This window comes from Ceratotherium simum, chromosome X (genome assembly GCF_057802395.1).
Source record: "Ceratotherium simum simum isolate JZ-2026a chromosome X, ASM5780239v1, whole genome shotgun sequence".
Lineage (NCBI taxonomy): Eukaryota > Metazoa > Chordata > Mammalia > Perissodactyla > Rhinocerotidae > Ceratotherium > Ceratotherium simum.
In genome coordinates, this window is record NC_141940.1 from 34092451 (window position 1) to 34107367 (window position 14917).

The 14917-nt window shown below is 35.2% G+C and overlaps 1 protein-coding gene across 1 annotated transcript in view; it reads right to left on the reverse strand.

Annotated features, from left to right (window-relative positions):
• The window catches only part of HTR2C (5-hydroxytryptamine receptor 2C), a 318136-nt gene that overhangs the window by 281734 nt on the left and 21485 nt on the right, over positions 1-14917 (reverse strand). Inside the window, exon 2 of the mRNA XM_004440506.3 lies at positions 11480-11541. The gene's annotated coding sequence lies outside the window, so the exon portion shown is untranslated. The remainder of the gene's footprint in view (positions 1-11479; positions 11542-14917) is intronic.

A 14917-nucleotide genomic window follows, 5' to 3' on the forward strand; every position in this document is an offset into this window, starting at 1 on the left:
CCCTAAACTCATGTATACTGAGAAGTGATGAACTTAATTCAACTTTTTCTAAAAAGTTGTCTAGATAGAAGATAGGATATTAGATAGATTATCAGATTTTTAAAGTTGTGACTTGGAAAAACTTTCACCACACCAGAGTCCCAAACACTGGAAAACTATCTTAGCATCACATGACTCTGTAGCCACCTGGTGGTAGGGGCTGTTTGCTACAGGTGTAATAATTGGAGAGCACAATACTGAAGCATCAGAACCGTGAGACAAAGATGAGACATCCAGTCTTATATTTCTAAGTACTTGCAAGAGTTTCTCTTTGGAAGAACCACTATAAATATTATGAAAGCCCCTTAATAGCATTTTCCTCTTACTATCTTCTCCATGTTGCTCTCACCTTATCTATTCCACTTTGTCTGTTACTGAGTATAACCCAACAGGGTCACAGACCCCATCAGTTCTGCCTCATTCAATTCCAAGCATTTTGTGACGCCCCCCTCCCCACCACTCCCACACACTTGAAATGCTCTTCCTCCTGCCCTCTCCATGTTCTAAATTCAACTCTGTCTTCAGTGTAACTCAGAGGCCGCTCTTACACTCTATTACAACACAAGCTAATCTTACCTCATTTGTTTTCCCTCATTGGCCTTATAGCTTTCTTTCCCTGAGCTATCTTTTCAATGATAAACTCTCAAGTAAACATTTTTTCCCGTAGAATGACTCTCTTTAAAAATGTATTTCCTAGCTCTACGTTTATTTGACAAATTTGGAGAAGACGCTGAATATCAAGTTTCTTTAGGATGCTAGAGATACTTGGTCATTTTCCTTCCTTTTAGAATCAGAGGTTACTGTTAGCCAATAACATAAGTATCTGTTCGTATTGCAAATTTGGCTGACCCTTTAAAGGCATGAAGAGTGCCAAAACTCATCAAAATGAATATTAAATGAAGAAAAGCACCAAGGAACAACAATGTAAGGAAGCACCTAAGTGCGCTGCACTTAAATGTTAGCACATCAAGTACCAAAATCAATTTTAAATATAATTAAAAAAAAATAGTGTAACGAAGACTAATCCGTTTCTGCTTTTATATTCAGGGGAACATGATGTGTCTTGTTAAAATGAATTTGCAGAGATAAGTATATATTCAATTTAGAGGAAGTTTTCTTTGCAGAAATCTAAAGATATAAAGATAATAAATAATGGAAATGAGTCATTGATTCACTCTGTCATCCAACATTTATTGAACACATCTATTGAGCACTTCCATACTATCAATAAACATTGCTTCCACTATTAAAAGACAGCTTTTGAAGTGGGGCAGAAATGAATGAATTATATTATTTTAATAGCACTACGAATAATACTATTTTGTTAAATACACAAGTACTTAAGAAACATCTGTTTAAGTCCTTCAAGATACAAACAACAGGAAGTAGTGGATGCAGTGGGAAAAAAACTCGGAAACTTTGAAGTATGTGCTGAGTATTTCAGCCATAAACTCTCTTAATTCCTCCTGATACCAGGCACTTAAACCAAAGTCATTTTCTGGTCAAATATTATTTTCTGACGATAAACTGTTAAGTTCATTACTCAGAGGCATGCCACTAAATAATTGGAAGTAGCAGTATCTACTGTCTTATTTGGCCTTATTTAAACATAAAAAGCATTCTTCAAGAGAAAATTTATAGAGTTTTGACATTTACTAAGTGGCTTCTATATGCTAGAAATTTTAAGTGGGTTGTTTCATGTAATCCCTCTGACAAACATATTATACTGACAGGTTGTGGTTGAGGTATATAAGGTTTAGAGGAGTTAAGTAAATGGCAATAATACTAATGACAATAATAGCAAGAAAACAATAGCTATCTTCTGTTTGGCATCTGGTATGTGCTATGTACTTAATATCACTGGATTTACACAATAGCACTTTTGGTAAGCAAGACCATAGGACTCAGGGGACCTTGGATAACTCACTTAAGCCCTCTAGGCCTCATATGTTAAGTATGGATAATAATAACCACTTTCGTTGGGATGTTGTAAAAATTAAATGGAGCAATTCATATAATGAAAATTAAATGGAGCAATTCATATAATTTTTAGCATATTGCCTGACATTGAGTAGATGTTCAATAAATGATAATTTATCTTATAACTATATGTAACATCTCTCCTCATTTGATAGGAAACCTGGTCATAGGTCCTTTGAATGTTAAAACATAAATAACATATAAGTTTCTTATGTCTACATTTGCTACTCTTCCTAACTTTCATTAATAAAACCATGTTGCCTTTCTTCTCATGGTTAGTCAGTGTTTAGAAATAAAATTTTCTAACCAAAATTTTAGTTTTCCCTCTATTGTGGAAAAATGGAAACTCTCCCTTTGCCTCTCATTTTTTTATCCCTGGGTTATGACAAAGCCAGAGCTAATTACCAGTAGATACTTACCAGATGCACCCCCTATTTTGGGTGAGATATGGGTAAATAAATAGTGGTAAAAATTCCCCATTTATTAGATTGTTGGGAGAATTGAAAGAAAAATTCCTGAAGTCCCTTGTGTATAATAAGTTCTCAACAAATCTTAATTGACTTCCAGCACTTCAATGAAACACAATTCCAGAACAACTAGACAAAGTCCTTTTGGGGAAGATGAGATGGGAAATGAAAAGAGAATTAGCAGAAGAGCATTCCAAAAACTATTGGGATTGAGTTAATTTTGTACTTGATATTCCATCTGTCATAACTCTCAACTCTGATGTTTTTTGTAATAGTCTATCATCTCACTCCTCTGCCACTTCCAGAGAAATAATAGAAACATCTTCTATAAAACCTACATGCTCATTTTACCCCTTGGTGTGTATGCCCTATTCTGTAGCTCATCAACAAAGTCTGTCAGAGGCTGAGGCATTTGTAGAGACCATTTTTTAAATCTTCAATCCTCAGTTCTTAGCTTCCCTTTTTAGTCTTGTAGGAGAGGAAGAAATTTTCCTCTATCCTTCTAGGTCCTTCTGGCTTCCCTGAGAATTAAATCGATATGAGACAGAATAACAGGAGAAAATCAAACAAAGTTTAATAACACGTACTCATAGGAGAGACCCAAGAAAACTGAGTAACTCACCAAATTGGCCAAAGCCACCACCTTAAATACCATCTTCAGCTAAAGACAAAGGAGGATGTTGGGGGTAGTGGTTTGGGACTTCAAAGGGGAGGAAGGCAATTCACACAGAGATGGAAAAGCAAATGTTTAATGTTTGCCATGCCTTGTAGAGACAATGGGACATGGAGAGGACTTCGATCAAATGGGCCTTGTTAGGTTCCTCCCTGTCTACCACATCTAGTTCATCTTATACTATAGTTCTCTATGGTGATAGCTCCTTCCTGGAACAGGCCTTCTATCTTAAATTCTTTTAGGCAGTTAGGAGGAAGGTCAAAGTTTCTTCCTGAGTCTTTTGTTCTTTAAAAATAATCAACCCAAAATAACTGTCAAGCCAAACATACACAATTTGGAGTGGCAAATTCTGCTCCCCTATTGTCTGCTATGTAGTTTGTAATAATGGACAAATGGCTTGACTGCCTTGCTCTGCCTGGCTTTATGATACTCATTTCACTTTTCAACAATGAATTTGCAAATCCTAATCATTTATATAAATGCTTCTACAAAGCTTTCTTGTGAGAACAGTCTGCAGTCACTGGCAGAAAGTCCTGGTCTTTCTTTTTTTTTTTTTTTTTTTTTAGATTTTATTTATTTTTTTGCCCCCAAAGCCCCAGTAGATAGTTGTATGTCACAGCTGCACATCCTTCTAGTTGCTGTATGTGGGACTCGGCCTCAGGCTGGACAGAGAAGTGGTGCCTCGATGCGCACCCGGGATCCGAACCCGGGCCGCCAGCATCGCAGCGCGTGCACTTAACCACCAAGCCACAGGGCCGGCCCAGTCCTGGTCTTTCAAATGTAGTTTTTTCCTGGTTTCCTCAATCAATTCTCTTCTCTTTCTCCCTCCCAATAGACCACTTCTCTCTTGAAATTCCAAAATGTGGAACTTAATAGCATCCTCCACTTCTCATTCTGCTTGCTCACCTGACACCACTACTCATTAAAATTTGAAACCATTTAAATATGCATGTAAGGAATTCCCATTTCCTTTGAGCCTTCTCAACCCAGAACGGCTTGTTCTCATGCCACACTCCTATGCGTTCAGCTTAGAAAACACTAATGCTGTTGCTTGCCCATATCGCTATCTTTCACTACTTCACATTTCTCGACCCAGAAAAGCCTTACTTCTTTAAGTCCTAGCTCAACTGTAATCTTCTCTACAGAGCCTCTTGCACCCACACCTCCAGCCTCTGGCAGTTATCCATGGATACTTTAGCAGAGTGGTCAGCAAACCACAAACTGTTTTTTTGTGGTCCACGAGCTAACAATGGTGTTTACATTTTTATATGGCTGGAAAAAAAATCAAAAGATGAATAATATATCATACCATGTGAAAATTGTATGAAATTTGAATTTCAGTGTTCATCAAGTTTTATTGGAACCCAGATATGCCTGCTCATTTGTATGTTGTCTATGGCTGTTCATGCTACTACGGCAAAGCTGAGTAATTGCGAGAGACCATGTGGTCCACAACATCAAAAACATGTACTATCTGGCCCTGGAAAAATATGTCCACCTCCTATTACCTTGCTACTCCAAGTGTAATCCGTGGGCCAGCAGCATTAACATCACCTGCGAGCTTGTTAGTAGCGCAGAATCTCCAGCTCCTCCCCAGACCTACTCAATTAGTATCTGCAGCCTAACAGGATCCCCAGATGATACTATCCACAATAAGGTTTGAGAATTATTGCTCTAGCACTCATCATGCTGTCAAAACTGTTTGTCAATATTTTAACAGATGAAAAAATAAAAACATGACTAGGATATTAAAATGTATGAGTTATGGCAGATACATGTAATTTAAGACAAATTTGGGTCACTCCAAAATAGCAAAGTGTAATTCAGCAGAATAAAAATAAAGTACAATATGAAATCAAAGCAGCCATAAGAAAGCTTAGTTAGCCAGGAAGAAATATGAACTAAGAATTATATCACTTAGCAATGTATTCATTTAGTAACATCACATTTCAATTATATTCATACATATATACAATATATATTCCATATATTCATATATTCAATGATATATTCATACTACATTCAATATATATATATTCTACTTTTTTAGTGTGAAATGTAAGCCCCATTAGCAATAATTCTTACCATTTTACAGCTTATCCTCTAATTCATTTATCACAAATTTGAATTTGCTTATTTAAAAATGCATAGCAGTGGTATGATTTTGTTTTCTGAATATGAAGCACTTGGTGCATGAAACAGGGCAAGAGAGACCTATTCAAAATCCCTGTTGGACCACTCAACAACTCAGATGTGGTATTCGACATTTATAAGCGTCAGCTGCTTGTATAGTTAATGCTACATTTAAAGTCATGGCAATACTTTTTACTGCTGTCACAGTTAGTTGATAGCTCATATCTACAATCCTATGTTAAGGTCTTAGTAACTGAGGCTTCTCATTTTTCACCAGGCTGTAATATTTACAGCTACCACTGTGAGGTTGGGGGGAAGGTAGAAAAACATCCTCTATAATTGGACAACCACAGATTAACCATCTCAAAAAGTTACACAAACGACTTTTTAATAGATAATACCTATTTGTTCATTCAGTTATTCAGTCAATGAATATTTACTGAATCATATGCTAGGCACTGTGCCAGATGCTAAGAATACAATATTCAGCAAAAGCAAATACTGTTCCTGATCTCATGGAGTTCACATCTAGTGGAGAAGATAGCAATCCCCAATTAATCACAAACATCAATGTATAATTATAAACTGCGATAAGTGATATGATAGAAAGTTACACAGTGTTACCTATGAAGGTATATAACAGAGGAAGCTGACCTAGTCTTGAGGGGTTAGAGTGGGCAGAAAGGCTTCCTTGTTTCCAGATGAAATATCTTTTAGGTTGTGCTTTGAAGGCTTAATAGGAGTTAACTGGTGATGTGTCAGGAGATGCGAAATGCAAGGAAATATTCACAAGAGAAGAGAGAGCATGATGCATTCTAGGAACTGAAAGTAGACAGAGTAGCTGAAGCATTCATAAGGGAGGTGAGGGGAAAGAGTCAAATATGATACTGAAGAGGTAGACAGGGGCCAGATCAGGCTGTCTCCTACAAACCATGATAAAGATTTTGGTATTTATTCAAAGAGCAATAAGAATTGGGAGAATGGATTTGGGAGTGCAAATGTGTGATTGGGGCAATTAGTTGTCTGGTCCCTATTGTGTGTGGGGCAAATAGCCTTGTGTGGAAGGCTATTCCAGCACTCAGACAAGAGATAATGGCAAGCCAAACTGGTATAATGATGGTAGAAATGGAGTGAAGATATTTAAGAGCTAAAGCTGACAGGAGTTAGTGATGAATTTGGTTATGGGAATAAGGGATAGGAAGATGTTCAATGATGACTGATAGTTTCTTGCCTAATCCACCTATCTAAATGACTGTGTCATTACCAATGATGCTAAGAAACTTGCAACACATTGAGCGTATGTTCTCACATAATCAAAATCCTATGAAGTCAATGAGAATACTCAATGGAGTGGCAATTAATTATATATATATATTTATTTATTTTTGTGAGGAAGATCAGCCCTGAGCTAACATCCATGCCAATCCTCCTCTTTTTCCTGAGGAAGACTGGCCCTGGGCTAACATCTGTGCCCATCTTCCTCCACTTTATATGGGACGCCGCCACAGCATGGCCTGACAAGCGGTGCATTGGTGCGCACCTGGGATGCAAACCTGGGCTGCCAGCAGTGGAGCGCGTGCACGTAACCACTACGCCACGGGGCCGGCCCCCCTAATTATATATATATTTTAATTGACATATACTTTCAAGGAACATACCACAAATATATGATTTGATTTTCATATTTTATTATCTTTTTATTAGTTTAGTATTAGTTTATTAATATCACTAAAGGTACAAATAAAGATACTTAGTTTTGAGAAAGCTAAATGCACAACCATACCTAGATGTACAAAGAGGGAATATTTCAAAAAGCAATTGTTAACAAGCTCACTTATGCAATGTATTACTTGTCTGGGTCATATGTTTAATTTTGGTGAGGGAAAAATCACTTTTAAATAAGAGTAAAATGCGATAGAAACATGATTCAATATGCCAATATTCGTTTTACACAACATGTAAAAACTTCCACATCATTAAAATATCTGTATTTTATTTGAAAGATATGTGCTATTTTTTAAATTAGAGCAATACCTACTGAAGGTAAGAATAATAAATATTTAAATGAGTGAAATAAAAAATCAACATTGTGTCATAAACTCTGATTATGACATCCTCTTATACGACATATGTTAATTTAATTGTTACAGTTACTTACCTTATACCCATATTTTATATTTAAGGAGCTAGATGCTTTGAAAATGTATAATTTAAAAGTACAAGCATATTTTCGAAAGGCGTATTTTCAAAAACAGAAAACATACATATAAAATTGACTGTTATTATCTAGTATTGATGGACATGTAACTCTACTTTGAAATGGCTTGGCTACTTACCTTTCCAAAATAAAGTAACTTTCACTTATTTTGAAAAACTGAAATATCTTAGAATGTGTGCATTCTAAACTGTTGCCAGCCTGTTGGATGTTGGTACAGGCTACTCAGAGTGAAAAATATGTATGGTATATAGTTATTCAAGTTATCAGTTGGCTCCATTAGCTTATTAAAATCAATAAACATTTCTTTAAGTACTTGGTTAATGTCATGTTTTTGAGTTCAACTAGTCATAAAGGATCACTTAATTTTTTTGAATATTAACAAAAGTAAAAACTGAAGAATGTGGAATTATCTTATAAAGGCTCAGGTTTTCCCATGCTTTAAATTTGTATATATATTTATTTACTAAAAAGCATGCCTGATTGAGTACTTCTCTTCTAGAAGAGCTATTATTTTATCATTATTAGTTCAATAGTTATTATTGAACTAATTATTGAATATATTATTAAACACATATTATGTGCAAGACACTGTGTTAGTTCCTGTAGGTGATATGAACATAAGCGTATACTCTGCATAGGACACACTATATTCTGCTACTCAACACTCAATTCTGTACACTTTTCATGAGTTTTGATTATGTATTATTTAATTTAACCAAATGAAGAGCTGAAGAGCAATAAAATATATTTAAGTTTATGAAATCCAAAGAGTCAAAATATTTGTGAATAAGGCAAATAAATACAATACACTGCAGAGTGAGATAATGGAATTGTCTATCAATGTAGGTAATATTTGATATTTGTTATAGTCTATTTATGTTTTAATTAAAATAATTTAGCAACCTAGAGCAAAGAAATCTGCAATAATACTCAGTTATATACTAAAGAACTCATAATGAAAAAAAATTTCTAAGTGAACTTGTATTTATTTGTAGCAACACCAAGCACATAATAAAAGATAAAAAGATAAAAGATAAAATTCTTGGGCTGGCCCCGTGGCTTAGGGGTTAAGCCACCGCTTCTCCAGCCATGCTGAGTCCGCGTCACACATATAGCAAGTAGAAGGATGTGCAACTGTGACATACAACTATCTACTGGGGCTTTGGGGAAAAAAAAAAAGGAGGAGGATTGGCAATAGATGTTAGGTCAGAGCCGGTCTTCCTCAGCAAAAAGAGGAGGATTAGCATGGATGTTAGCTCAGGGCTGATCTTCCTCACAAAAAAAAAAAAATTCTTAAGTTGTGACTATAGGTGTTAAGAGAGCGACAAGTATAAATCCTGTCATGACATTGTAGAGCCAATGTATGTACACCATTTCTTCATTACATTAGGCCTTTCTGTGAAGAAACTTTAAATATAGTTTTACAGAAAAAGGATAATATTTACCTTTAATACTTACTGATATTACAAACCTTATCCAGCTCAGGAGAAGCACAGTTGGTCAACTGATCATTTTTTACAGGAGACATTGAATACATGACCTAAATTATTACTTTGTGAGAGATCGCTCTTTCTCTCTCTTTGCATGTATCTATTTATCTCACAGTAGCATGGGTAACATAAGTAGGGCTTTAGGGAAGGTATTAGCTAGAGAAAAATCAGGTCAACTGACTATTATTTTTTAAGATCAATTGAATCTTATATAGCTTAAAATAGCCACAGAAATCATCAGGGACCCACATTTCAAACACTTGAAGAATTTCAGGTTGTGGATGTATACACATCATGATAAAACTCTTGGTACTCTTCTACATACAGTGAGAATTAACACATTTAATAACATTCAATTATTTACCATAAATAGCCAGTTTATAACCTTTTATATTAAGTACGTTGTACATATATTTTTCATGTCACTAACATGCCCTGACGAGCCAGCCTCTTGGAGAAATGAAGTGGGCAACAACCTTCCATACCGATGTGATAAGATTTGGGACATATTTTTTCCTTCAGCCCATCAAGGAATTCAACTGTTGGGGCCTTTTTCAATGTTAAAACATGTCTCTCTCTGGATGGGGTAGGACTTGTGAGGTATTGCTACCCTAGGATGAATTTGTGTATCTAATCTTTTCCAATTAACAGCAGCATAAGAACAAGGTGTCAACAGGCGTGTGTACAAAGGGGGGTGCACAGGTCTGGGAGAAGAGCAAGGGACACTCATCATGGAGACAATATGGTAAGGAGAGAATAGCACTGAAGGGGAGATACTAAAGATGAAATTGGCTTATGTCACATTCTACTAAGACTGATCTTGGTCTTTCCTACCAGGCAGGGATTACGCAGGGCTTACGATGCCATTGATACCTGTGAGATGGCCTGGTGTGAGCACTGTTTGCAGCTTGAAAGCGTAAACTTACCTGCATGTTCACATTAACCTATTTCACCAACACAGGGAAAACATCTGCCGGCAAACTTGGATCTTCACAAACTTATAATGAGTGACTTCCTGTGCACTCTCAGGACAACTGCTGGGCTCTTTAAAATTTTACATTTTACACTTTTGAATTTCATTTTTTTCTCTATGGAAAGCTGCCTATAGCATCAAGAACTTTTTCTTTTTTTTTTTTTTTTAAAGATTTTATTTATTCAGTTTTTTCCCCCCAAAGCCCCAGTAGATAGTTGTACGTCATAGGTTCACATCCTTCTAGTTGCTGTACGTGGGACTCGGCCTCGCGTTGGACGGAGAAGTGGTGCCTCGGGGCGCTCCCGGGATCCGAACCCGGGCCGCCAGCATCAGAGCGCGCGCACTTAACCGCTAAGCCACGGAGCCGGCCCAAGAACTTTTTCAATATACATTAAAAAAAAGAAGTGTAACCTTTGTTATCATTTTAAATGACGAGTCGTTAGATGACAAAGCAGGACAATTTGATGTTGGCCATTCTGACTACAGGTACATTTTAATGCAGCCATTTTGAGGCAACTGTCTGGATGTACAATAACTGTTTTCTTCTTTCATTGTTTGATCGTTAATGTGTTCAGCAGACATTCCCAACACTATTCCATCTCTAACCTCTCTCCAATTCTGACAGACTTCCACTTTCTACTTTATTTTTGTATTATTTAATTTCTTTTATATAATGAGTATATATTAATTTTATATTTAAAAGGTCTGTTAAATTTTACTGTCAAAGTGAGTTAACCTCTAAGATGTTATCAGTTCTTCCTCCAACACTATCATTCTAAAAACATTTTGTAGTATTAAATATATGTGTATGACTCTGAGAACCATGAGAAATTTAATTGAGAATTCCCTGAGAAGTCTGGAGCTTAGAATAATGGATTTGATTTTGATCCATCTTGCCTAACTTGTAATATCACGCTCAGGAAGCCTGTAGAATGCAGAATGGTCCATTCTCTAGATCGGTATTTTTCAGCATTTATAACTAACTTGATACCCCCTTTTGAGAAACAAAGTTCTCAGTCTCCTCTCCTACTCCATCTGAGATTTTTAGGTCTATCCATCAAAAACATTTTTAAGAGCTTTGCTTTCTAAAATTTATAATAGGAAAACAATAGCTGTATTACCTATGCCCCAATCTTGGATATAAGAGTTCGTTTCTGAAGGAGAAAATTGAACATTCATATTTTGTCTTCACTAACCTAATTGTTCTTATTTATGCTATCTTATTTCATATTTATTTAGTATAAAGTCAGGGTGGTGGTTAAACACTGCAGCAAAGTTGTCTAACATTATTTCTTAATAAAATAGGCTAATTTTTTTTATACTTCATTAAAATGTCATTTACCAATTAAATAACATTTTTCTTCAAATTGGTAAGTCATTAACAGTAAATGTTTTACTAGTTCAGAAGTAGGTCTACATTAGCAAAATAATAGAAATCTCCTAAATATAATGACTGAATATTATTGCAAAATAAGAGTCCTGAAGCATGTTTATGGGTATACTTACAATTATTTTTGAAGGATGGTGATGGTTGGCCTACAGATGCTCGTGGATATTGGTTGATAACCCTAAAGGCAAACATTTAGAAAAATGCAATGAGAACTCTACAAGTAAGGTGCTATTTAGAATAACTATTTACACTATTCACATATAAAGCATAACTGAAAAGTAATGAGGCTGATGTCCATAAACATCAAAAGAAAGAGTCTCATTAACATAAAATGAATTAAAAAACAAACAGTATAGCAGGCATGCCAATGTCAGTTAAAGAGGAAATTAAATATCATTTAAGTATTATAAATGAATCAGCAAAATTCTAAGTCAAATATTAAGTTAAAACATTATTTCACATAAAATATTACAGACCAGGAGTAGTTAAATGGTATTTTGCCATTAAGTATTAAAATGATACTAGAAGCTGGAAGGGGAAATAACGTTTGAAAAATCACTATTTTAGTATCAATTATTTTAAAAGTATCAATCTACAGTATTTATTTTGGGACTTGAAAACAAAATTAAAACAAATATTAGCCAGCTACATTTTTGCAGTAGGACAAATAAATTTGGTGTAACAAGGTTAATATTTACCGTGTTTTAAGCATAAAAAGTTTCCCAAAACACGCAAAACATGACCAAAAAGTTTTAAATACAGAGATTTTCCTAAAATACAAAGCTGTGGGAACCCACTCAGAACCCCAGAGTTGGTATAAAGATTCCTTTAATTCGAAGACATTTTGAGATTCAACAGATGTAGAACAAAAACTTCCTTCGAGCTTCCCTTATCTGACTAAAAGCAGTAACTTTTGGGAAATGACGCTACCATAAATTCCCTCTCCAGGGGAGTTTATGCCTCTGAAGAAAACAGAAAGACCACTCATACCTGTATAAACAAACATTATCACAAACATCTCCTGTGTGTTCTCCTAAAAACCCATTTATCTTTCCTAAAGAAACCTATTTATTTTTCCCATAGAATCCATTCCTCACCCTCTCCCTTTTCCCTACTAAATTAGGTATATAAGCCTTTATTTAACTTGAACCATTTCACAAGCCAGTTGCTTTCTTTTTTTTTTTTAATTTTATTTATTTATTTATTTTTTCCACCAAAGCCCCCCAGTAGATAGTTGTATGTCATAGCTGCACATCCTTCTAGTTGCTGCATGTGGGACGTGGCAGGCCAGAGAAGCGGTGCATCGGTGCGTGCCCGGGATCCGAACCCGAGCCGCCAACAGCGGAGCGTGCGCACTCAACCGCCAAGCCACGGGGCCGGCCCCCAGTTGCTTTCTTTGTTGGCTCTGATATGCATATAAAATAAACCTTTTTTTCCTGTTAATCTCTCATTTTGTCAGTTTAATTTGCAGGCCCCAGTCATAAAACCCAAGAGGGTAGAGGAAAAGTTTTCCCAAGAGGAAAGCTGATTCTTCCATTCATCCAAGTAGGTAAAATGGAGTGATGTAAATACCATTAGAGTTATGAGAAATACACAGGAAATGTTAATTATCATATTATTTGAAGACATTAAAATATTTTATTAGCTCATAAACTTATCAATATAAGCTACCATATTTGAAGCATAGTATAAAATATTTATGTGATAAATTTTAAAGCCACAATTTAAATAGTTTATGTGACTACCCCTTTAATCATCCAAGATACAATGAACTATAACAACAAATTGTTATATTTTTCATCCCTTATGACAGTGAATAAAAAATAGTTCTGACTTCAAATTAGTGAAAATCAACTTGGAAAAAAGCTTTGCTATGTTAATCTAAATTTCAGAAAATATATTTAATGTTATACATTTGAACTAGCATTTTCTTTTCTCTCTTACAGCTCCAAATAATACAAAGATTTATTGAAATAAATATGTGAGAACACATGATCACATTAAACTTCTATTTTAATAAAATGGTAGGGGACCTATAGTAAATAAAAATAATTTCTTCATGAAAAGGGAGGTAAAACTGGTTCTATCTAGTATGTTTCAAGGCGCAGAGGTATAAAATTAATAGCAAACGTTGAGCAATGATGAGACTCCATGCTCTATGAAGAAGCTGGTGGCCAAGTTACTAGTCTGTACAATCAAAATTATACATAGCATTGCAGTAAAGCATGAAATCATTTCAATACACAGTAATGACCCATTCTACCTGCTGTAGTTCCCATTAATTTTATCTAACGAACAGATACCCGTGCTGAGAATAAAACGTTTATGGCCAGAGAACTGCTGCCAAAGGAATTACAGCCCCCTAGTGGTTAACTCTGACTACTGCAGTCAGAACAATGTGAGCTACGACTATGATTATGCCATTTATTCATGAATGATTTATTTATTGTGGTTTTTCCCCCTCTTGGGGGGCGATTGATATATCTTATAATAAAGCATTTCTGCTCCTTCCTAAAAAAAAAAATCTGTGAATTAAAAAAAATTGATTCAAGATCTATCCATTGAAAACATATTTTCTGATGTTTTGTAACATTTTAGTGTACATTTCTAAAATTTTAATTAATTTTGAAAAAGTCTGGAATACCCTAGGTGAAATTAAATCTTTTCTCAATTTCTGTCTCTCTCTTTAGCCCCACTTGCTTTGCCCGTCCCCCACGACCATGACATTCTTTATATTAATATGGGTGCATCTATCATACACTCTCCTTTCTCAGTCTTTTTCTCTCAGCTATTTATACATAAATCTGAGATATATTTTATTATCAATGGCCTGTCTTTTCAAGTTTTTATCCATCTTACCAAACTGTTTATTTTGAAAATTCCCATGTGATTTTGATAGATGTTTCTCCTTCGCAGGCTAGTGACTCTAGATAGAAAAGAAAGATGCCCCTGACCACAGCCTCACCTTACATATTAATTCAAACACTGTGTACTTCCCTCCTACAAAATAGTGTGTAGAATATTTTTCAGTTTCACATGTGCATTCCTATTACCTCTGACGCTATTTATAAGTGATTTATAAAGTAACATGAAGGGTAATTTTTTGATTGTTCAAAACAAATTTTATCCTACTTTTCCTACAAAAATTGTTGTTATTTTGCTTTCAGCCTACCCTGAGAAAGGATATTATAAAATAATAGTTTCAATTCAAAATTGTGCTTTAAAAGTCATAAGAACCCTGTGATAATTTAATAGAGAAGTTTGCTGCTTTATTTCTCCTCAGTTGAAATAATAGGGAAGAAACAGGCATTTAAAGTGGAAAATCTATTAAAGAAATGCGTATCTTACTGTGCTTAATAGTCAACATTAAAATGCCAGTATTCAATGCTGAGCAGAAGGAGTAAATGCTAGCATTGCAAAAAAGCTTAATGTACGTCTTTGGAATAACATGGATATTCCATATTTAAAAAGAAGGATGTCATCTTGCATTCAAGATTAAAACATGACCACATCGGCACTCAATGCTACCCTTTACTGCCTACTTTGACTTTTAA